A 25,409-nucleotide genomic window follows, 5' to 3' on the forward strand; every position below is an offset into this window, starting at 1 on the left:
ATTTCGGGGCTTTTTAGTGTCCCCGCGGCCCGGTCCTCGACCAGGCCTCCACCCCCAGGAAGCAGCCCGTGACAGCTGACTAACACCCAGGTACCTATTTTACTGCTAGGTAACAGGGCCATAGGGTGAAAGAAACTCTGCCCATTGTTTCTCGCCGGCGCCTGGGATCGAACCCAGGACCACATGATCACAAGTCCCGCGTGCTGTCCGCTCGGCCGACCGGCTCCCTATCTTGTATATCTTGAGGTACTGTATACAATGTTCACAACAGAGCAATGTATAATCATTTCATTGTATACAACACATTGAGAAAGAATGAAGGTTAGATCCGAAAATTATTGTGTGGCTCTCTCATGACTTGTTTCCGGCGCGAAGAGTTGTGAATTTACATGAAAATGTACCAACAAAATCTTGTTACATAGCAGTAGGAGTAACATTTACTCCCTAGGTCCACGAGTCTAGAGCGCTGTCCACTCGGCCACCACCTCCCTTATGAGAGGGAGAGAGTGAGTGTGTGTGTGTGTACTCACCTAATTGTGCTTGGGGGGTTGAGCTCTGGCTCTTTGGTCCCGCCTCTCAACTGTCAATCAACTGATGTACAGATTCCTGAGCCTACTGGACTCTTATCATATCTACATTTGAAACTGTGTATGGAGTCAGCCTCCACTACATTACTGCCTAATGCATTACATCTGTTAACTATTTTGACACTGAAAAAGTTCTTTCTAACGTCCCTCTGGCTCATTTGGGTACTCAGTTTCCACCTGTGTCCCCTTGTTTGCGTACCACCCGTGTTAAACAGTTTATCTTTATCTACCTTGTCAATTCCTCTGAGAATTTTGTAGGTAGTGATCATGTCTCCCATACTCTTCTGCCTTCTAGTGTCGTGAGGTGCTTTTCTCGCAGCCTTTCTCCGTAGCTCATGCCTCTTAGTTCTGGGACTAGCCTAGTGCCATATCTGAACTTTTTCAAGCTTCGCCTTGTGCTTGACAAGGTACGGACTCCATGCTGGGGCCACATACTCCAGGATTGGTCTTACATATGTGGTATAGAAGGTTCTGAATGATTCCTTACACAGGTTCCTGAAGGCTGTTCTGATGTTAGCCAGTCTCGCATAATCACACACTCACGTGTGTGTGTGTGTGTGTGTGTGTGTGTGTGTGTGTGTGTGTGTGTGTGTGTGTGTGTGTGTGTGTGTGTGTAAAATATACACTGAGGACAGGCAGCTTGTGCATGTCTATTCGTTAGGTGTATATCGAGGTCCACCTCCAAGGTCGAACTACTGACCTCCACATTCACCCTGGGCACAAGTAGTCTCGAACCACTAACCCCAGGAGCAGGAGACAGTAGTTCTATTAACTACTTTACCTACAGCATAAAGAAGAATTCCAGAAACAAGAAATGGCAGTTGTTAACTGCTTCTGGAATCCTTCCTCGAATGTAGATGTTGCAAGGTTCTTTGATTATGTAAGTTAACAATAAAGAACTAGATACAAATTAAATGTGTGCTATAAAATATGTGTATGTGACATATATTCATATAAGCACAGACGTTGCGGTATTCAGAGTAAGGACAGTTTTTCCTCAGACCCATGCTCACAGTTCCTAGAAACCAGGACAATTTAGTAATCATGCGAAACTGCGGCATCTCTTACCGAGTCCATTTTGAACAAAAGGTAGTGAACAAAGATATCGAGTACATACAAGCAAAATATATATTCAGGCATTAAGTGTGCAACTTCATCATAGTGAATAATAATAATGGTTCTGTCAACTATGGGTTTCACAATAAACTAAAGGTAACAGGATGAGCATGGGTTGCACAAACTATTGGTAACAGGATGGGTATGGGTTGCACAATAAATTAGGATGAGTGTGTGTGTGTATATTATAAATATATGTGTGTATATATATATATATATATATATATATATATATATATATATATATATATATATATATATATATATATATATATATATATATATGTCGTACCTAGTAGCCAGAACGTACTTCTCAGCCAACTATGCAAGGCCCGATTTGCCTGATAAGCCAAGTTTTACGAATTAATATATTTTCTCTAATTTCTTTCTTATGAAATGATAAAGCTACCTATTTCATTATGTATGAGGTCAATTTTTTTTATTGGAGTTAAAATTAACGTAGATATATGACCGAACCTAACCAACCCTAAATATTCTTTCTTTCAACCTTTCAAATATTCTATCTCTAATGCTAAGTATATTTAATTCTTTCCGCATGTTGAGAACTTTGGTAGTTATAGGACAGCCAAGTATAATTCTGAGTGCTTCGTTTTGCATTTTTTCCAGTCTATCAATACTTTTGCCATTCTGCAGGACCAAAGCTGATGCATGATAGTCTATCAGAGACCTTATATACGCTAAATACATCATTCTTGCTATTCTAATATTAACACCATATTTCGGGCTGTACCCCACTACAGTTCTGAGAGCCTTGAGTCTGTCTCTACATTGTTGATGTAACTTATTGACTGCAGTTGAGATACAAGGGACAGAGACACCAAGGTATTTGAAAGAAGAGACAGTCTATTGGTATGTTATCTATCTTAAGTTTTCGTGGTCCACTTTTGCGGTTGCCAATTTGTCTGTTAAATACCTTAGTTTTAGTAGCGTTGATTACAAGACCAAGGCTCTCACAAGCTGTATGTATACAATTTAAGACTGTTTGCATTTTGCGGTGGGTTTTAGTATGTACAAGGATGTCATCTGCATATCTGATAGTGATGTTTGCCGGACTAGTTGGGATTGATTTTAGTAAAGCATTAATTAGAACATTAAACAAGGTAGGACTAAGTACTCCTCCTTGTGGGGTGCCTAGTTGCATTACTTTAGTTTCACTCTTGTAGCCTTGGAACAGCGCAGAGGACTTCCGGTTGGTAAGATAGCCTCGTATCCACTGTAATAAATGTCCCCCTATATCCATTCTCGCTAATTCATACATAATCACTTCCCTATTAGCAATATCAAAGGCATTTTTTAAATCAAGAAATGTTGTGTACTTGTGCCTTTTATCTCCATGAACAGTAAGAAAGGTTGTGATACAGTTGTGTACACTTTTACCATGTGTGAAACCATTGATATCAGGTGACATGTGCTCTTTAACTCTATACAATAATCTATTAAGCACCATTCTCTCAAAGAGAGAATGGTGCTTAGTTGATTGTCTACTATTCTCTCAAAGGTTTTGCACATGCAACTGGTCAGTGAGATGGGACGGAAAGCATCCGGTTGGCCAGGCTTTGGTACAGGTACCGTAAGACTGGTGGTCCATGATACAGGCAACTGCCCAGAGACATAGCTGGCATTAAACAATTCTAATAATGGGTTACCGGGTACACGATGTAGGAGTCTTAGAATATCATAGGTGATACCGTCCTCACCAGGAGCAGTGCTACTGCCCCTGGAGAGGGCTGCATCCAATTCATAATCTGTATATGGAACATCACATTCATCATGTTGCTTGCTCAACATGAAATTTATGAGAGAATTTCTGTCTGTGGACCTCGCCTGCAATTTCTCCCCAGTGCTAGCTGGTAGCATTCCAAGGCTGGAAACCTGAGCCCATTTTGCAATTAACTGATTGGCTTTCTGTAGCGGGTTTGGGTGTGAAATTTGTCTACTATTTTTACCAATAATTTTGTTTATGCCTTTCCAGGCTTTGCCCAGGGGAGTATGCAGGTTAAGTCCACTAACAAAACCCTCCCATTCATTTTGTCTCAGTTCAGTCATTCTCTCCCTTGCCGCTGCAAGCGCGGCCTGAAACAGTTTTAACATTTGAGGAGTTCTAAGGCTCTTATATGCTTTACCTGTCTGTCTAGCAATTGATTTAAGCTCTTTCAGTTTAGCATCATCATAGTACTGGTTGTGTCTGACCTGTTTACCAGTACTTCTTTTTGTTTGGCGTGACTCACTATTTTTGATGGCCTCATAGGTATATGGGTACATCCGGTCTCTTACCCTCGACCGCGTCGGTACCTTTATGGTCAGGAAGCCACGGATATTTACAATGGGGCTCGGTCAGTCAATATAATTCCTTTGACATCACTCAACTTATGTATTCTGTTCTCGTATTGACAATTTGAATGATATCAAGAATATTTTGAATATCTTCTGACATAGATGGTGCTGTAGTTGATTGTTGTTCATGACCTGTCCAGTGGGTCGAGACTGGTCTCATTAGCATCTCTCAGATTAGTGGGAAGAAATTCTTGCTGCAAGAATGTGTGTTCTCAGAGCTAACTAGGGTAACTAGAATACTTATTTCCTAAATAAATACTTTAATTGTAAATATTTGAAAATATATGGTATGTTTCCGAATTTCTGACGATATAAAACATATTGTGGTTTATAATTAAGTTCTTAATAGTGATCCTATCCTGCATCATAATTTACATAATATCTACTTCTGTTTTGTGTATTAAAATGACTACTTTTTATGTTAATTTATTTCTGTAAATGATGATGATGATAAAGTTCAATAAATGTAAGTAAGAACATAAGAATGAAGGTAACTGCAAAAGACTTATTGGCCCATACGAGGCAGCTCCTCGTATGGAGCTGCCTTTGATAAGTAATTACCAAAGAAGGCACCAAGCCGGGAAGGCTGTGTAGCACAATAAAATAAGTCTACTGCTCCTGAAGAGGACGGTATTACTTACAGTTTACTGAGATTAGTCTCACAAGTACCAGGTAATCCACTTTTAGTGTTGTACAGAATGAGTTTAAGTGAAGGAGTATTACCTGATGATTGGACAGTGTCATTGTTCCCATCCCCAAAGCACACTCAGATAATTATAGATCCATATCTCTAACATAATTTTGTCTATTAGCACAGTTTTCGGCGTGAAGGCATTGAGTAGATCTCGGCAATACAAGAAGTTTCAAGCTAAACTTTCTAATATGCTACACTCACCTGAGGTCCGTAGAAGAGCGAAATCTGATTATGCATTTTGGTTCTACAAGGTAGCCAACTCCATCAAAATATTAAATATGTACCCAACTCAATTAACGATTAATCAACCAATTACTCCATGGGATAACTTGGATCTAGCAGTTGATTTTGTAAATGCACCCAAGAAAGATAATGTACACTCTACATTATTAAAACAGTTAACACTGAAAAGCATCACTGAGAGTACTCAGGGTATGGGTAACGATGTGTATCAGTGCTATACCGACGGTTCTGTAGAAGAAGGTGGACGATGTACCGGATGTGCATGTAATATATTTGAACAATCTTCTCTCGTACATACATGAATGAAGCGCGTCAATGATTGGGCAAGTACAACTCAAACCGAACTTGCAGGCATATACCTTGCCACTGAATTTTTAAAACACAAAGGCAGTCGACTTATATACTGTGATTCGCAGAGTGCACTCCTGGTATTGAACGCACATAGTAGTGACACCCAGAAAATATTCAGTGATATTCGAATGAATATTTTAGCTGCCAAAGAAAAGAGATTTGAAATTAAATTCCTATGAATACCATCACATGTTGGCATCTCAAGGCATGACACTGTTGATATGCTTGCAAAGACAGCCTGTAGAAAACCAGTGGTAGAAATTTATATGGGTGTTTCATTAGCAGTGACAAAGAGAATACTTAAGCAAACATCTAATGAAAATCTCACCGACCTAACAAATTCACAAAGACCTGAAAATTGTAGCATTAAATATTATGATAGATATCGTGCGGAGACATTCACATACAGGATTAATGGAACAAGAACCCAGCAATGTGATGTTATAGTGGCCATAATACGCTTGGGATATAGACGTATCTGGCAGCTTTCTCAAAACCCAAATGTCGAGTACACAATGTGTCAACTTTGTGAAAGAGAAAATATGCACTCCCTTGAACATTATATTGTAGAATGTCCCATACTGACTGACTTTCGCCCTCCTGGGCTAAGAAATGCTGAACTGTGTAATTACTATTTGAGTACTGGAACACTTGATGATATATTGAACTTGTACCCTAGATTGACCATGTAACGTATCAATTATACAATGAATGTATGTGATGTAACTCTATAACCTGAGCTTGTGAAAGCACCTTAATCACCTTCAGTGATTAAGTGCTTAATTGCACACTAGTTTCTCTATCAGTTATCTCACCTTGTCAGAGTAAAAGAGACAAATATATGTGTATGTATGTGTGCATATATGTATGTATATATATGTATATGTACGCATACGTCTGTGTGTGTATATGTGTATAAAGTATATGTGGAAGCTGGTCAGAATTCAATTTCACTGTAGCGAGTAGATTATCCCAATAATATACTCGCTCCAAATATAGTGTTAATGTTCCTGTCAACCTTTGGAGATGAATAAGGTGAGGCGTTGCCCGGGCAACACGGTGAGGAGTTGCCCGGGCATATAAGCAGCGGTGTAGCGAACATTAACTAGTCTACTTTCAAGTGTGGTCTAGAGCAGACACTTGCGAGATACTGTACCAACGCTCAGTGCGCTCAACTCACACCAACGTATCACCTGTGTACTTCTGTATATTCGACCAAATATATATATAGTATCTTAGTGTCTGTGTTTATTTGTCACCATACTTTACGTAACAATAGAACCGTTACATTGGTGACCCCAGAGAGTTTCGACGATACCCAGCCACGATGGACTACAACATGGATTCTCACTGGACCTCTACTGCTATTGCTGGCTGTGGACCGCATCCACCTGTCATGGATCGCTGCCAACACCCTCGCCACAGCTATGATTTACATCGCTATCATCTCGGCATTTTCATCAACTACAGCTTGCTGCACAGCGAGTGTTACTTACTCATCTGACAGTTTCATCAGCAACTACATCATGTGGGATCTACAGCCTGTCCTGCCTCCTCTCCGTCGCTGCCAGGGCACTGCTTATTCTACAGGAACTCCCACGACAGCTGCTCTTTCGTCAGATTCATCTACACGTTCACTGCATTTTGATACTCGGCCGACTCAAGCCCTTTGCGCAGTACAGGACTTACAGCTTGCGTTTCCGACACTTCGTCGCCTCCAGGACAATTCAGCTCTAGCAGTGTCGTTGTCCTAACTACGTGCCTACATTACCTCCTAAAGTCCTGGTGCCCGAGCCCATCCGCCCCGGATCTAAATGCTCCACCAGCGACCCAAGGACGCAACAATTATGCACATTCTTCTCTCCTGCTACACCGAGCTTGTCCACACACTGCCTACATCTTTTGGTACCAGACTACAATTTCCAGTCAACAATGTAGTACTCGGCGTGTACAGTCCTAATCAACCCAAGACGCTACAGCTTCGACACAGAGCAGACAGCAGACTACGACCGCATCGAGCCGCCACGCTCTCGCTCCCCGAGTTTAGACACTCACAAATCTCAATCGAGCCGCCACGCTCTCGCTCCCCGAGTTTAGACACTCACAAATCTCAATCGAGCCGCCACGCTCTCCCACATAGAGCTCCACGACTCCGGCCTCACTCAGCTCTCTGCTCTGCTCCAGGCTTCGTCTCAACGTCTGCGACACTGCTAAATCCAGAGACACATCCGCCGACTACGCAGTTCATTTTTCGACCCCAGTTACCAGCCGCACCACAACCTGATCATACGACAACGGACGATCCTGTACGACCTCTCACCCTACAACCCCAGTTACCAGCCGCACCACAACCTGATCCTGCGACGACGGACGATCCTGTGCGACCTCCCACCCTACGACCCCAGTTAGATGACATCAGCGAAGAGGAGGAAGTTAACTTTGATGGTTATGTAACGCGAGCAGGGCGTACAATTCGCCGACCAGCTAAGTTCCTTGATCAAGTATTTTTCCTTTCATCCCCTGGGAGGGGGAGTTCTGTAGCGAGTAGATTATCCCAATAATATACTCGCTCCAAATATAGTGTTAATGTTCCTGTCAACCTTTGGAGATGAATAAGGTGAGGCGTTGCCCGGGCAACACGGTGAGGAGTTGCCCGGGCATATAAGCAGCGGTGTAGCGAACATTAACTAGTCTACTTTCAAGTGTGGTCTAGAGCAGACACTTGCGAGATACTGTACCAACGCTCAGTGCGCTCAACTCACACCAACGTATCACCTGTGTACTTCTGTATATTCGACCAAATATATATATAGTATCTTAGTGTCTGTGTTTATTTGTCACCATACTTTACGTAACAATAGAACCGTTACATCACCTTTGTAAATGCACGTTAATGACACTATGTAAAAGACACATCGAACACTTTATGTAGGGCATACGTAAATCTGTGTATTTATGTATTTACGTATGTAGCTTAGCCTAGCATTTTAAAAACACTACAATCACCTTATGTGGTTGATTGTTCAATAAATCCCTGAACTATATGTTTAACAAATCTCTAACCCTATCAATGGAGTTAGTTAGTTTAGTTCTTATATTATGCACCCTATACCCATCTTGTGGGCGGTAGTGGAAAGGGTTAGAGTCCATGGCGGACTGAAGAAAATGTATATATGCTGGTTAGCATTGTTAATGTGTGGCCACGTCTGTGGTAGAAAATAATACAAAAAATCAAATAAAGGTATTATTGAAACTTTATAGGAAAACATTAAATCCTAAATATATCTTTAATATTATACTTGAAATATTGTATACTTTGCTCTCTCCATCGTACTTCTGCACCTGCTGGCAAGTGGTTCGGTGCAGTGTGCAGGTGATGTTCATTACTGGGTGAGCTGGCAGGTGGTGCTCACCTGCCAGCTCACCCAACGAAAATTTGGTTTTTAATACACTTACACATTTATTGGGTCTTTCCTTCACCTTCATTCAAGCACTAGGGTATTACAGTAAGTGTTTTAATTATAATATTTATTAACGTTATTATTTTTAATTTTTATTATTATTAGTATTATTATTAACAGGAGAGGAGTGTGTGTGTGTGTGTGGGGGGGGGGGGGTATAATGGTACACATGTCCACATCCCAATGCCCGCCCTTCCAGGACTGGGGGTGCGGGGGTGTACAATAAACTATACCCACATCCGGCGGCAGCTTGTCGAAGGCGGAAGTGTAGCCTAGACAATTTGTCATGATAATTAGTGATGACTCTTATTTTGATTATGGGTCCGTAATCCAGTTAAGCTTTTATTCTTAATTTATATTACAATGCTGGTAAAATACACTTCTTGATGATGAGTATGGAGTACAAATGAACTCATTGTGTACCCAAGTTCAAGTTCAAGTATGTTTATTGAGATAAGCAATAAATACATCTCGAAGGGATAGAGTAGCTTAGGCTATTTCAATCCCCCTCTAATTCAAGTCCCTCAAGGGGCGCACAAATACTGTGAGTACAAATAGACAAATAACATTACAAGAATCCAAACAAGAATTGTGTACCCTATACTCACAGGATGAATATAGGGTACACAATAAACTACCACTCACATCATGGGTATGGGTTGCACAAGAAACTATCGCGCAGAGGATGAATATGGAGAGCAAAGTAAACAAAGATTCACACGATGAGAAAGGGTTGCGCAATGTTCTATGACTCACAGAATGAGTATTAGCTGCACAATAAACTACAGGTCACAGGATAAGTATGGGTTGCACAATAAATTACAGGTCACAGGATGGGTATGGGCTGCACAAACTACCGGTAACAGGATGAGTATGGGATGCACAATAAATTACGGGTCACAGGATGAGTATGGGTTGCACAAACTACTGGTAACAAGATGAGTATGGGATGCACAATAAATTACCGCACAGAGGATGAGTATAGGGTGCACAAACTGGTTGGGTAAATGGAAATGGTTGGGTACATTTCCTTTCACCTAATGCGACTATTCATGTGTCCGGACACCGGCGATTGTGTGGTATTGGCTATTTATTTAACCATAACTTTGCATTCATTTAATAATTATATTAAGATATGTTTTCCTTGAAATGTAGTTACATTATCGTCTACATGGCTTTATTCTGACATAAAGACCTATGGCGTTACTTTGCATATATGCAAAGTAATTATAAAATTGATTGGCTTGTGTGGAGGCCTTCACACTCCCTGAGCGAGCCATCAAGTAACTATAAAAAGGCATATATCTTAACTTTCAATTCAGTTATATTTATGCCAAAGTATTAACATGCAGCTTATATTTATGTCTTTATGATGACATAGAAAACTTCGTTTATTACAATATCTAGATTAAATTAACATTGATCTTCGGAAGGTCATAGTTCCCATATCGGTAAGGAGAGCGTCGGCCATGAAGCCTTGTTTAAAGTATGAATATTTTTCCTCTCTAATAAAGTATAATCTCTGTGATGGATTCACAAAAACTATTTTATATCTGCCTTTCTGATAACATATACAAATATAATCTTTATTTGTGAATATTTGTTAATTAAGCAATATATCAGAGGGCGTGTAGGGTTCGGTGTTCAATGAACGAAAAGGACTGGATCACTGTGTACAGGAGGCTGATATGGCAGCAAACACTCTCCTGGCGACCATATTTCTTGGATAAGTCGCTCCACACAATTGTCGCTTGGACTGTCGACTTCCTATGGCGTCACCTCTCACATATTTACGTCTAATTTCGTTATGAAATTAGATTATTTCAGAGTAAAAATAGGTTTGATCATGTTCTATGTGTAGCACCAACATTATAGTAAGTAAATATACCATATTTCTTCATTACTTACGTCATGCTAGGACGATTTGGGTAGTTTTGGCCTGATTTGGGGTGATTGGGGTAATTCTATGGACCGCTACCATGTGCTGTATTATAGTTCTACGTTCTCTAAATTTTTTGCCACACTCGGCACATTGAAAAGGTCTCTCATCCGCATGCACCATCATGTGCCTCTTCATACTTCCAAGTTGACTGAATCTCTTCCCACACTCTGGACACTCATGAGGTTTGTCATCTGAATGCACTAACAAGTGGCTTATTATACTTCCACGTACTCTAAATTTTTTGCCACACTCAGCACATTGAAAAGGTCTCTCATCCACATGCACCATCATGTGACGCTTCATATTTCCACGCTCACTGAATCTCTTCCCACACTCTGGACACTCGTGTGGTTTGTCACCTGAATGCACTAACATGTGACGCTCCACATGTAAAGGACGGGTGAATACCTTCGGACACTGTGGACACTGGTGAGTCTTCATCTTCTTTATGACAGGTGCAGTTTGTGTGAAGGTTTTCTCCCCCGGATGTTGGGAGAAGTGTCAAGGCTTGAGTGTTGTTTCTTAGAGTTAGACTTGATGTGAGCACTTGGCGGTCAATGGTGGTGGTGCTTCTTCTTTATGATAGGTGCAGTTTGTGTCAAGGTTTTCCCTTAATGCTCGTGCTGGACATCACCGGCTGGCGCGCTGCTAAGATGGCGGCGGTTGTTTACCCTCTCATCACCTGAGCGTTCAATGTTTTTGTCTGGTTCCATATATCATTTTTCCTTCTTCTTATTTTTGTTTATAACTGGTCATTTACAATTAACACTTGTATTTATATTCATGTTTTTCAATCAAAGAATGTACTTGAAATTGTTTCTTTAAACATAAAGCCTTTTGAAGGAAATAGCTCTCCCACAGTGGATGCACTACGTGTACAGAGTTGATTTACAAGAGTTTCATATTCACTTTTATCTATAAATAAATATAAATATAAATATAAATATATATATATATATATATATATATATATATATATATATATATATATATATATATATATATATATATATATATATATATATATATATATATATATATATATGTATGTATGTATGTCTGAGAAAGCTGCATGAACGCGCAAGCCATAGATCACTAAGAATTCTTTGACCCGGCCAGGATTCGAACCCATGCCGTCCAGGGTCACCCCTAAACGTACACAGTACCGTGACCACCGCACTAATGATCGTCTATAAGGATTGGTCAGTCGTGGTGCTTATTAACTAAGCTCCCTGAGTGATCATGAGTGTCGTCGGGGGTTGATCAGTCAGGGAACTTAGTTAATGACGCCTGGCGCCGTGCGGTCTGTAGCTTGGGCGACTTCTATTATTGCTGTCATTTATCATTTATTTTGATAATTTTGTAATACTTAATCCTTTATATTCAGACTTTCAGCTGTGATTAGTTTTTTACGCTGCAATTTTAGGAAATTTATAGCTTCTGCCGGCGGCTTATAATTACTGCCAAAAATTTTATATTTTCGTAATTAAGTATTCGTACTTTCATGACAATTTAGTGAACGGGAGCCCGTTCCTGTTTCGGTGCTTTACGTTCCTTCTCTTTAACGCTTACTTAAATAACTTGTTATATTCTTAGTCTTTCAGTCATGACGTGTATTAAGACTTTCAATTTATTCCTCAATTTAGCATTGTGCAAGCCTCTTGCTTTAGTTTATTCTTGGACTTGATTTTATGAGTCAATTACCCTCAGCAATTTGTTGCTGCATACTTACTGCAATTCAACGCTCTTTATTCGCCTTTATTCTATTCATTTAAATTTGTTTGTTATCTTATTCAATCGTTGTGGTTATTAATCAATTATGCAAATACGCTCCTTTAACCAGTTTTATGGTTACTGCTTACCCTTTGTGTTATGCCGGCGTTGGCCCGGCCGGTGGTGGTCCACCCGAGCATGGCCACTGGGGGACCATGCCCAGCTGCTGACGTCGGCTCAGCTGTTGAACCTGTCGGTCTGCCGGATGTGTTCCCTGCCGCTGACCCTTGGCCTAAATTATTCCTCTATCATTTGCTTGTTTATTTTATTTATTTATTTATATATATACAAGAAGGTACATTGGGTTTGTGAGAATACATTTTTCTGACCAGTGGGAAGAAGACACAGGCCGTTTGGGGCTTAAATTTATTAGTAAATTAAATTCTGCAGAACATGTAAATAATATAAGTAGGAATTAACAAATGTAACATGTCCATGTCTGAGGACTAATAATTAACTTAAAATGTACCCCCGTAGTAAGTAAGAGTAAGCATAGCCAATTAAGTGACATGGCAAACACGTTCTGCAGAAACCTAATGGCAGATGAAATGTAATTAGAACTAGGTATAACAGTCAGGACACAAAGAGGAAATAATGTGTATAGACATAACACTTAACGGTGCCCGACCAAGACATAATGGGAAATCCTAGAATTAACAGGCGGGCAGAAAATACCTAGTGACTGGGGAAAACTGATATGACAAATGGGAGAAGTTTTTCCCAGGGCGTGAGGCCGGCCGCCAAGGAATAAGGAGAAGGGTTTCCTGACTCTTACTAGCACCTAGACTGGGCAAAGGATTAGCTGCGGACAGCGGGACACTTGGGGACCGGCGATGCACCCCTACCGCAGGCCAGCTGGCCGGACCCCCCCCCCCCCCCCCCGAAGGGCGAGGCCCGCTGGTCGCAAGGAGGCCTCAGAGTGGCAGAGCAACAACGTCTCGGACGTAGTCAGCTGGGGGTTCCAGCTGGTTGCTGGACCCGCCATTAACTCCGTTGGCGAGCCCGTCAAGAGAGCTGAGTGGCCCTGCCAACTCTAAAGGTAAGAGGGCGTGGTCGGCTGGAGGCGAGCCTAGCTCTGCAGGGCGGCGCGAATTAAGCGCCCTGTAGAAGTCTTGCCTGTTCACTGGGGCACGGGCTGGGTACGTAGAACTTGCCGGGAGGGGGGGGGGGGGCGCTCGCTGGGCTAGGGTATGCGTGCGTCCCGCGCTGTGCTTGTAGGATCCGAAGAGTGTTGATTCCTGACCATGTAAACGATACCTGGTCCAGTCGGAACGTGCGTCGACTTTTTGTCGCGTAGATCACCTCCCCCGGGCTGAAAGATATAAGGCAGTAAGGGTGGGCAGAAGTGGCATGCAGTGTTATCATGACAGGCAAGAGCACAGACGAGAGGTAAACCCTAGCTGAATATCAATTCGGAGGAGACGAAAAAACGAGGGGAGGGGGAGGGGGCCCAGCAGCAGGAATTAAAAGATTCCTTAATTAAACAATCCTGGATGAATAAGAGTTTTCCGAATAACTATACTGTAGCAATGAAGGGGGCTAACAATTCTAAGAATCTTCCAGCAAACGGAAGGGGGAAGTACCTTTGCTAGGAGCAAAGGTGGGAGAAAGCCAGTAGGAGAACAGCGAGGAAGCACAAAGCAACTATATATAAACAGGGATAATACGAAACACTATAAATCTTGATAATATAAACAATACATATACCAAGAACAGGTATATACAACAAAGCAATATATACATAAACAATAAAATGGAATAAGAACCAATTCTTAAAGCCAAATCTGTAACATGCTTGTGTCCTAAGCGGATGAAGAATGTGAGCGGGGAACATTGCCCTTGGTCTCTATCCCATCTCTGCCTCCAGACGGGTGATTGGGCTGAATAGAAGCCAAGGAGTCTGCCTTAATTGGCCGCTGGGTGTAGTCTTGTGTTGTCAATGAGCGTCTGCAAGCCGCAGCTAGTACGCCGTGAACTTCGGCTACATCTTTTAGAACAGGAGCAAAGCCTAATACATTCATGCCCAGCAAACACAGAACGTTTGTGGACGTTTTTAAATGGTTCCACAAAGGTAATACTGTAACTTTTGACATAAATACGTATATCTGATGTTCTTAAAACCAAAGGATATAACTAAAAACATATATTCTTGAGACACAGTTTTTTAAGATTTATGTAAAAATTTAAAAATAATAGTGAATGCTATGGTATTATAATGTTTTCATGCTTTATATTTAAGAATAAATAATTTTCAGTCAACATTTAGTTTTTTTTGTTTACTTTCTGTAAAGCTATCCAATTTACGTTCTTATAACATAAATATAACATTTATATGACGTCAGTATAACGTTATTTACACGACATCATTACGTTATTATGATGTTATATTAACGTATAATTCCTGTGTGAAAACCAGAATATATATTGAACTTTATGTTTTAAACCTTGTAAAGTTATCATAAAACTTGGAATAAGATGGTAAGCATGCTTTACTTATGAAAATATACAAACAAATCAACAAAAACATTTTAACATAAAAAACATAAACATAACATAAATTAATTGCATGCATGGGAGTTAACTGGAACTCTGTAATATTGCATACATGAACCTTAAGGTACAAACCCAGTGTATTTACTCATGCAGTTCTTTCCTAAATCTAAATTTTTCCAATTTTTACACTTTGTTTCGAGTTCTGTCTTGTGTTGCTACTTTTAATACCCCATTAATGTCCCCTTTGTTATGTCCATTCATCCCATTGTGCACCTCTACCATATGTCACTCCTAATTCTTTGCTTTTCTAGAGAATGTAATATAAGCTTTGACAATCTTTCTTCATATGACAGGTTAACAGGTAGAACAAAGATTACCATTTATATATGGATAACTATTATAAGTCGGTTTGAATGAGTGAATTGCTGCTTGAAGATAGGTATATACACCTGTGGTACTATCAGATTGCATCGTGGTGAGCCTAAAACCCTTCAGATCCAAGCAAAGGGTAAAATGCCAGCAGATACAATTGCGAACACATTGATACCAAAATGAAAGACATATGACGAGAATTGAGGTAACCAAAGTGAAAAGAGTGTTCACATTACATTGCACTAGAGTGCTCCCGGGTTACTTTCTCTCACTTTCTCTGTTTTGTGCGGATGGTACACCTTGCTTTTGGAGTTTATATGCATTTAAACCTGTAGATAATTCTATTGCTAACACATTGATACCAAAATGAAAGACCTAGGATGACAATTGGGGTGACCAAAATGAAAAGAGTGTATACATTTTATCGCTCTTGTGCGCTCCCTGGTAACACACTCTCGCTTACTCTGTTTGTTGCGGATGGTAAGCCGGGCTTTTGGAGTTTATATGCCTTTAGTCCTGTAGAGAATTCTATTGCGAACACATTGATGCCAAATTGAAAAAACTAGGATGAGAATTGAGGTAACAAAGTTGAAAAGGGTATACACTTTTCAGTATTATCACGCTCTCTAATGTAATGAGAGTTGCCTGAGGGTGGCTCAGCTTTCTTTTTCTGGTACCCTTGGCCTACATTCATCTTGTCGGCGGGTGGAGCGCGCTGCTGTCTTTGACATTATATGCACATAGTTCTGTTGGGAATTCTATTGCGAACGCATTGATACCAAAATGAAAGACATAGGACGAGAATTAAGGTGACAAAGTTGAAAAGAGTATACACTTTTCAGTATTTCCGCGCACTACCAGGGAATGTCCAAACAAAAATGGAGAGAGTGGAGGGGTAACTTGCCCAAAACGCGCAAGTGTTTGGGGAGATTAACTTTCGTTCAATACTATTATGCAAAAGGAGCCACACATCTATGGTTCATCCAATAAAATCAGCAGACTTCTAGATGTTACTACTGCTCGGCTTAGACTCGGTTACAAGTATTTCTGGGAATTCTCATTATCTGCCAATGTAGACCTGACCAAATGTTAACTGTCAACAAAATTATTTGCACACCCCTTCGTCACTATGTGATAGTGAATTCAGAGACAATTCTATAACCAATGTACCAACGATGTGTCAATATTTCATTCAAAATGATCTGGTACCAGAAATTTTAGCCAAATATCCCCAGTTTGCTAACTGTAAGTAGTAACTAAGTGATTGTAACCTATCCACCGCTGCCCACTGGATGGGGAGCGGTGTGCAGGACAAACATATCAATTGTGACACTAGCTCTCCACATATGTCAGTTGCTTAATTTAGAAACTGTACTTGTGATCGATCTCGAACCTATTGTTGATGTGACGACTTATACTGAATTTTGTAACTAGCTCATCAAGATTGTAACTTGCTTAGCTAAATGAATTGTTGGGTTCAGTCCCTGAGCCCATTATGTGCCTCTGCAACCCTTTCCACTACCGCCCACAAGATGGGTATGGGGTGCATAATAAATGAACTAAACTAACTTTAAGGCATCCTGAAAGAAAGCTTGGAGGGCTTGAAAAATTGCAGAACGAAGCCTTGAGGATAATCCTTGGGTGCCTTCGTACCACAAAGATACTTAATATGAGAAAGGAACTTAATATTCCGAGCGTTGTTTATCGTGTTACTGAAAATAACTGTCAAATTGGTATAAAAATGCTTAGGCTAGCTCATCCTAACCGTTGCACAGAAGCCCTCCAGAATTTCTTTATTGAATGTAAACATTGTTTCAAATAGATAAATAAAATTGGAACTGAACTCAGAAAGTATCAGATTTATAATTTGTACCAAGAGAGACAACAATAGCACTTTCCTGCACTGTAGGAAATTACACCCTTTTCAATTTTAATCCCTCCCTTTCCAACAAAGGAGCAAATTAGAGATCAGTCCCAGCTTTGTCTTGAGGCAAAGCTCAACGTCTTAAGCCATATTGATGCTCTGTCCACAGAGCATTCTCTCTCTCAAATCATATACACTGAAGGTTTCCTACAGCGCCCAACGGGTGCAGCTGGAAGTGCAGTTGTCCTGGCAATAGGATATGACTTATATTTTGAGTGGGGAGTCCGTATAAACAACTGGGCCTCTACCCTTCAGACTGAACTATTTGCCTTGCTCCTTGCACTGAAATGTGTACAAGTATCCAAACTTGATACATTAGTTGTAAGTGACTCTTTATCATCCTTAATTGCTCTCAACTCTTTAAGACATAACTGTAACATGCTTGTGTCTGAAGCTAGACACAAATACAATAACAACTTGAGGAACCTTATCATAAACAATAATCTCAACAAAAATCACATAGTTCTCAGAGGTGATTTCAATATTGACCTAGGGCTACAAAATAACCCTCAAGTAGACTGTTTCCTCAACAGCATGAATTCCTGTATGCTCATCCCCGCAATCACCAGGCCCACCCGAGTCACTCAAACATCTGCGACTACCCTGGATCACTGATGGACCAACATAACAGCTCCTCTTACATCAAGTATAATCACTGACAGAACAACTGACCACTATCCTACCTTCCTTGTAGCGAACATGGCCATAACACCACCAGGTAACAAGAAAATTACCTTTAGGTTACAATGTGAAGCGGCAATAGGCAATCTCACAAATGCCCTCCACAATGTAAACTGGGAATCTAAATTTATCAATACACAGGATAATAATTCGTTAACTAGCCTCTTTCCAAAATTTAAAGCCTTTACAATACTTATTGTCCTCTCCTCACCAAGCAAGTAACTGGCAAAAAGGTTAAATAATCCCTGGCTCACTAATGACATACTTAAAGCAATCGACAAGAAACATGAATATGAAAAAAAAACTTAGGATTGGCCTAGTTGGAAAAGAAGTAGTTAAGAGGTATTCATCAGTGCTTACCAGTATAATAAGAGCAAAGCGTTCCTATTACGAGAATAGATTCAAAGAAGCAAAAGGCAACATAAAAAGCACATGGAGAGCCATCTCTACCATCCTAGGAGCTAAACAACATTTACATAATAAGATAAAAATCTCCAAGGATGGTTATACACCTGCAACAGATCTTGAAACAGCAACTGAATTTAATAGCTTCTTTTCATCGTTTGGTGCTCACCTTGCCCGAAAAATCCCAGAGACTCAGACATATGTTACCACATATCTTTCACGCAGCTATCCAAACTCTCTTCTCCTCTCTCCGGTCAGCCCTACAGATGTTGTGTCCATCATTCACTCGCTAAAAACCAAAGCTGGGAACATTAGTGAAATACCATCGATGGTACACAGGCGTGCCTCCCATGCCCTTGCACCATCCATAGCACTGCTGTTCAACAAATCCCTAGAGTGTCATACCTTCCCTGATATCCTTAAAAAAGCAAGAGTAACGCCAGTTCATAAAGGAGGTAACACGGCAGACATAAATAATTACAGACCCATATCGAATCTACCTATATTATCAAAATTATTTTTTTTTTTTTTACAAACAGCTCTACTCCAATCTTGTAAAATTCAATATACTAAGTCCCTGTCAGTTTGGCTTCCGCTCCCAAAAGAGTACCAATGATGCTATTGTTAGTCTGCTTGACTTAATCTTCTCAGCCCTTGACAAAAGTGAGTTTCCAATTGAACTCTTCATCGGCCTGAGAAAGGCCTTTGATACTGTTAACCATAACTACCTCTTACTTAAATTCCACCATTATGGAATCCGTGGCCTTGCCCTAAACTATATCCGATCCTATCTTAGTAACAGACACCAATATGAAGCCATCAATGATATAACCTCTCCCACTCTACCACTTAATTACCGTAAAGGTGCCACAGAGCAGCATCCTAGGACCCTCCTGTTTCTTATATACATCAATGATCTCCCTAATGTCTCTAACATACTTAAACCTATATTGTTGGCTGATGATACTACTCATCTACTCTGACCCCAACCCACTCCTGTTAAATGTTGTAAACAATTAATTAAAAAAAGTCTACTTGTGGATGTCAACCAACAAACCTCACACAAAACATAGAAAAGACCTACTATATCTTATTTGGAAACAAATCAACAAATGCAATTCAGCTTCAGATAGATAATGTAAACATTAGCAATAAAAATGATGGAAAGTTTCTTAGCCTATACTTAGACAAGAGACTCAACTTCCGCACCCATATACAACACATAACTAAAAAGGTTTCTAAAACAGTTGGTATACTGTTTAAGATCAGATATTATGTACCCTACTCTGCTCTCCTCTCACTCTATTATGCACTTATCTATCCCTATCATTCTTATGGCGTTTGTGCTTGGGGTTCAACCTCTGCAAACTACCTCAAGCCCATCATCATCCAGTAAAAATCTGCTATCAGGACAATAACTAACTCTACCTTCAGACAACACACAGCTCCCTTGTTCAAATCCTTAAACATGCTAAACAAATTCACTCCATACATTCTCCTGTGTAAATTACGTTTATAAAGCCCTTTTTCTAACTGCAAACCCTGTTCTGAAACTCTTCCTGGACAGATGTAATAGAACACATGGCCACGTCCCCACCAGACATAAATATCTCTTTGATATCCCCAGAGTCAAACTTAATCTATGTAAACACTCTATGTAAATAAAGGGACCTAGTCTATGGAACTCACTCCCTTATAATGATTTGAAAAGCTGTCCAACTTCTGCCATATTCAAAAATAAAACCAAAAAGTACCTGTAGTACTGTTTTTAAGTACGAGGGAGTAATGCGCAAAGCGTCCCTCACCTGTGACGTCACAGCGTCATCTGACGCCATATCAACACATCGGCCATTTTGTCGTCAGTTCAGTCATGGCGAGGACTAACCCTTCATGCAAACTGCACCTACTATCAAGAAGAAGAAGATTTTGTGTTCCACCGATAGTATTATCGTAAGTAAGCACTTATATTTTATATTTTATTAAATTAATTGATTCTATTTTTCTGTAATAAAGGTCCAAAGGGTTGTTAAGGAACAAGGGTGTAGCGATACCGACGCTCAGTGCGCTCAACTCACACCAAAGTATCACCCGTGTAGCTTCTGTAATTAGTGTTAATTAGTTATGCTATAAGATAATGAAGCGAGTATAAGATTAACTCGCTACAAGGGTACTGTGTTGGGAGGTGAGGGCTGTTACTGGTGTCTGTGGGGATGTGAGGACTTGTACCAACCACTATCACCACCAGTACCTTGTCTTGCATCCTGCTTAGTATTCCTATTGAGATATGAAGTATTATTGCATTCATATAATTATTCATTCATTGTCATTACTATTTTTATGGGCTATGTTCTGTTACCCTAATGCTTTTTACCCCTGGGCATGTCCATTTACTCTCCAGCCCTTCACAAGCCACTGCTGCACCCCCTCCATGCCCATACTTACTGTGCTTATTCTTACAGGACTGCACTGCATTATGTGGTGCTCACTGCCTGGACACCTTGATACATGCATTACCTGTATAGGGTTCTGGTAGTTGTTCTACTCACCAAGCCCTTCCAAGGCCAGGCTTGACATGTGAGAGCTTGGTCCAACAGGCTGTTGCTTGGACAGGCCCCTCAGGCCCACATATCCACCACAGCCTTGTTTGTCCGGCACTTCAAAATCAAATGTTTATTTACGTAAGGTACATATTTTTAGGTAAGGTACTCTTTATTTGGGTAAATTTATCTTCGTAGTATTTAGCTTTGGCTCGTCTAATTATCTTGGATAGCAATAACGAGTAATTCTTTGAGAATTCTTTGGAGACAATTCCTAACCTATACTTCTCCCAACCTATACTTCTTCTCAAGGTCATCTTCACTTCTTGAAGATGTTCAGGTTTTCTCTTGAAGATGTCGACGGTTGTTCCAGCAATACTCTATTTCTTTTATTGCTGAAAACCTGTTTTCAGCCATAAAAAAATAATCCTGAATCCAGAAAAAAATCCCTTTTGTATCGTCTGGAAATTTTCAAATATTGCTGATCACACCTGAGTCTAAATTATTTGTATATATTATGAATTACTGAGGTCCCAGGACAGGGTTTTTAGGCACTCCACTTACATTTTCCCACTCTGACTTAACCCCCATTTATACAAACTCAGTCTTATCTTTTAGCTAATAATTTATTGTACACACCATACTCAGCCTGTGTAGGGTAGTTTATTGTGCATGTGTAGTATATATATTTGTGTAGTATATTTGGTATATTTAATGCCTCTAACCTCTCCTCATAGTTCTTGTCCTTCAGTTCTGGGAGCCACTTAGTAGCATGTCTTTGCACCTTTTCCAGTTTGTTTATGTGCTTCTTAAGATATGGGCACCATACAACCGCTGCATATTCCAACATTGGTCTAACAAAAGTCGTGAACAATTTCTTGAGTATTTCGCCATCCATGCATTTAAAAGCTCTGAATATTATCCTTTACCTGCAATTGGTTGTTGCTGTATTTATAGAATATGATTTGTTCTACTTTACATTTGTTTGTTCCTTGTTTTCAAAATTTCTTTCTGCCTCTCTCCTCACTGCCGTGTAGTTGTTTCTCTTTGTATTACTGGTATGTTTGGGGGTTTGGCCTCTTCGTATATTGATTCCATTTTTGTGTCTTTTGGTCTCTGTCCGTCTTGAAATTTCAGTTGAACAAATCCTGTTTCCTAGTTCTGCATCTTTGTTTTGGTATAAATGTTTTTGTTCCTTTATCATATATTTCACAAAATTGACATACTGTGCATTAATTCATCTCAATTACTTCCTTTCCTAACAGCAAGCCTTTCCAGTAAAATTCTTTGAATTCTTTTCTGACTTCTGGCCTAATGTTTGTTTTATCCTAGTGTGTATGATGCCTAGCGTGTGTCTGGTGCCTGTTGTGTTAAATCGAAGATAAATGCATAAGTATAGGTCAGTAATTTCTCCAGCTTTGAAAGGGGCTTTCATTATGCAGCAGTATTCCACTCTAGAGAGCACTAGCGTCTTGAAAACTATCATCATCGGTATAGCATCTCTAGTGTGAAAAGTTCTTGTTATCTATCCTGTCATTTTTCTTGCAGTTGTGACGGCTACTTTATTGTGTTCTTTAAATGTAAGGCCTTCTGACATCAGTACACCCAAATCCTTTACGTTGCTTTTCCGTTCAATGTTATGATTTGACTGAGTTTTGTAAGTGGTTTCCGTTTTTATATTTTTTATTTTTTCCGTAGCGCATGAGCTGAAACTTATGTTCGTTAATCACCATGTTATTTTCTGTAGCCCATAGAAAGACCTGATTTACATCTGATTGGAGGTTTGCCATGTCCTCTATGTTGCCTACTCTCGTGAAGATTCTAGTGTCATGTAAACTGAGTGTCATGTAAAATGTAAACTTAAAAAAAAGTGTCATGTAAAATGTAAACTTAATTGGTTTATCCATTACAGTATTTTGCAGTTTATTTCATGATCCTGTGCTTAATACTTGCATAAATAGTAGATTACAAAATGCATTTTTATATCATTAGTATCGAATAATAATAATGCAAATAATTGACTTATAAATGATGTACAATTAATTGGTAGGTGATATTATATTATTAATATTTTTTCATTCTTGCAAAGCCTTAACAAAGTCATTAACATGTTAATATAAACTTGATCACCTTCCACTTATTTTCTCATGTGCTACCTACATGTACAAAACCTTATTCCTAAATGCATATTTTGTTCTGAAACTTGTCCTTTATATGTTGTGTATCACCATCTCTGGAGAGTTTTATCTGATTGATGTATAAATTACTTTTAATTTTACAGAATATTATTGTTATACTGAATTTATTATTATATAAATAACTTAATTTTACAGAATCATCTATCAACGCACATCCACAAGTTGAGGAGGAGGATGTTACCTTCCAGATGTCTGAAGTACTGAAACAGGCACCAAACAGGCCTGGTGGATCTAGGTACAAGGTAAAATAATTTAAATTTTTTTTTTTTTTTTTTTACTAATTGTCCGATATATATATATATATATATATATATATATATATATATATATATATATATATATATATATATATATATAAATATATATATATATAAATATATATATAATGTGTCGTACCTAGTAGCCAGAACGCACATCTCAGCCTACTATGCAAGGCCCGATTTGCCTAATAAGCCAAGTTTTCTTGAATTAATGTTTTTTCGACTACCTAACCTAACATTTTCAGCTACCTAACCTAACCTATAAAGATAGGTTAGGTTCGGTCATATATCTCTATTAATTTTAACTCCAATAAAAAAAGAATTGACCTCATACATAATGAAATGGATAGCTTTATCATTTCATAAGAAAAAAAATAGAGACAATATATTAATTCATGAAAACTTGGCTTATTAGGCAAATCGGGCCTTGCATAGTAGGCTGAAAAGTGCGTTCTGGCGACTAGGTACGACATATATATATATATATATATATATATATATATATATATATATATATATATATATATATATATATAATATGTATGTGTGTGTGTGTGTAATTACCTAAGTGTAGTTAAAGGATGAGACCGTCTTCCCAGCACTCTTTGTCATATAACGCTTTGAAACTACTGACAGTCTTGGCCTCCACCACCTTCTCACCTAACTTGTTCCAACCGTCTACCACTCTATTTGCGAAAGTGAATTTTCTTATATTTCTTTAGCATCTGTGTTAAGCTAGTTTCAATCTATGACCTCCTGTTCTTGAAGTTCCAGGTCTCAGGAAATCTTCCCTGTCGATTTTATCAATTCCTGTTACTATTTTGTATGTAGTGATCATATCACCTCTTCTGTCTTTTAGTTTTGGCATATTTAATGCCTCTAACGTCTCCTCGTAGCTCTTGCCCTTCAGTTCTGGGAGCCACTTAGTAGCATGTCTTTGCACCTTTTCCAGTTTGTTGATGTGCTTCTTAAGATATGGGCCAACTTCTGTTGTTGGGCACCACACAACAGCTGCATATTCTAGCTTTGGCGTAACAAAAGTCATGAACAATTTCTTTAGTATATCACCATCCATGTATTTAAACGCAATTCTAAAGTTAGAAAGCGTAGCATAGACTCCTCGCACAATATTCTTTATGTGGTCCTCAGGTGATAGTTTTCTATCTAGAACCACCCCTAGATCTCTTTCTTTATCAGAATTCTTTAAAGATTTCTCACATAATGTATAGGTTGTGTGGGGTCTATGTTCTCTTGTTCCACATTCCATAACATGGCATTTATTAACATTAAATTCCATTTGCCAAGTGGTGCTCCATATACTTATTTTATCCAGGTTTTCTTGAAGGGCATGACAATCATCTAAATTTCTTATCCTTCCTATTATCTTAGCATCATCAGCAAACATGTTCATGTAATTCTGTATACCAACTGGTAGATCATTTATGTAGACAATAAACATCACTGGTGCAAGAACTGAACCCTGTGGTACTCCACTTGTGACATTTCTCCAGTCCGATACATTGCCTCTGATTACTGCCCTCATTTTTCTATGTCAGAAAATTTTTCATCCATATTAGAAGCTTACCTGTCACCCCTCCAATATTTTCCAGTTTCCAGAACAACCTCTCTATGTGGAACTGTCGAATGCCTTTTTTAGGTCCAAATAGATGCAGTCAACCCAACCATCTCTTTCCTGTAATATATCTGTTGCTCGATCATAGAAACTGAGTAAATTCGATACACAGGATCTTCCAAATCGAAAACCATACTGTCTGTCTGAAATTATATCATTTCTCTCCAGGTGTTCTACCCATTTAGTTTTAATTATTTTTTCCAATATTCCAATTCCAATTTTTTCCAATAATGTGTGTGTGTGTATGTATATTTGTGTTGTTGAATATGACCGAAAGTCAGTCTTTCTGCCCCTCTCCTTACTGCTATTGTTGTTTCTCGCATCTGTGTATTGCTTGTATGTTTGGGCAATTTTTCCCCTTTTCCTAGTTCTGCATCTCTGCTT

The sequence above is a fragment of the Procambarus clarkii genome, chromosome 55 (genome assembly GCF_040958095.1).
Source record: "Procambarus clarkii isolate CNS0578487 chromosome 55, FALCON_Pclarkii_2.0, whole genome shotgun sequence".
In the NCBI taxonomy this organism is placed as follows: Eukaryota; Metazoa; Arthropoda; class Malacostraca; order Decapoda; family Cambaridae; genus Procambarus; species Procambarus clarkii.